The sequence below is a fragment of the Saccostrea cucullata genome, unplaced genomic scaffold (assembly GCF_032062105.1).
Source record: "Saccostrea cucullata isolate Sc308-1 unplaced genomic scaffold, CSIRO_AGI_Scuc_v1 ctg4197, whole genome shotgun sequence".
Taxonomy (NCBI): Eukaryota; Metazoa; Mollusca; class Bivalvia; order Ostreida; family Ostreidae; genus Saccostrea; species Saccostrea cuccullata.
This window is the reverse complement of record NW_026935757.1, coordinates 23,713-25,194: the sequence shown is the minus strand read 5'-3', so window position 1 is coordinate 25,194 and position 1,482 is coordinate 23,713.

Here is a 1,482-nt window from a genome sequence, read left to right as displayed (position 1 = left end):
CCGCCTTTCCTGATGCTTGTAATACATAATAAAAAATATTTAAATAATACATTGTAAATACTTTTACATATTAGTAGTATTATTTATGTATAATATAGAAATAAAAATATATAAAAAAGTGTACTGAAGTTAATCTTAACTCATGTCTCTCAACAGCTTTCGTTAGCTCAGTGAAATTAGCATCGGTCTGTAATGACGAGGGTACCGGGTTCGAATCTCATCATGGGTGCTCTAATTTTCTTAATGTGAAACTAACCTTTACAATTTTCTAAAACTCTTCTCTAAAATTTTCTAAGTTTTTTCCTTGGTAGAGGCACGGAAAGGAGAATAAGACCATAACAAATTCCGTTTTCAATGTAATTTGCAACTCTCCATTCCTTATAAGTAACGGAGCGCTCAAACAAAAGAATGACGTCACAGGTGGATTTTACTTCTAATGCAGAGCGTTTGGAGAAAGAACAATCGCTTCCTATGGTTATGTTATAGGTTTAACACAGCGCCACGAACGAGAATCGATTACGGGCCTCCCGATGAATACGAGAAAACTCTACGACTGAGTTACCGTGCACGATCAACAAAAATGAAAAGAACCATTCTTAATTGACGATACGTCGTCGGTATACTGGTATCTTAATTTTGAGTTAAAGGTCAAAGAAAGTGTTTTTTTTTTATTCTTTTCCATGTATAAGATTATGGACAAATTCTGCTTTCTATGAACTTCTAATAACGGCGCACAACTGATTCTGTGCACTGGGATAGAGATTCGCAACTTGTGGAAGGCTCTCTCTCTGATGTTTAGATTGAATATCCTTAGTTATCTCCATATATTTCATCAATATCCATCATTTACAGTACAATTTTTTTTGTATATTTGTTATATTTTTTAATAAAAGCATATTGTCGATCTGATCGGTAGTGTTTGGACATTTCAAATGAAAAATCAAACCAAATGAAAATGAAGAAATAATACATCTTTTGAACTAAAAATGCAAAATGCGTTACAGCTCGTTACGGCATCCCCCCTACCCCACCCCTATTTTGATTCAGGGTCGAACACATCTTTTAAAAGAAAATTAACAATTGCATCATTTGATCTTAACTGATCATTAGAAAAAGACGTGCAAGTCACTTTTGTCTTTTATAATTTTTGGGCGATAATACACGCTTTACTTGGTTTAAATGTGTTTATCCTTATCCTGAAAAATATTATTTAATACAAGATGTTAATATGTTACGCAGTGACACCCCCTGTGCTTGATATTGTAAACATCTTTAAAATTGATTTAACTTAACATTATTCATGTTATTAAACAAAAAGTTCGATGTTGAAAAGATTTATACAAGGGTATATCTTCAATTAGTATATGGTATTTCATATCATGACGCCAAATACAAAAGATATGCACACTGTGACATTAACCCTCGTATATAGATACTTTGCAATAAACGCTGTCGATAAACGTACAGGAACAGGGAAGAAGA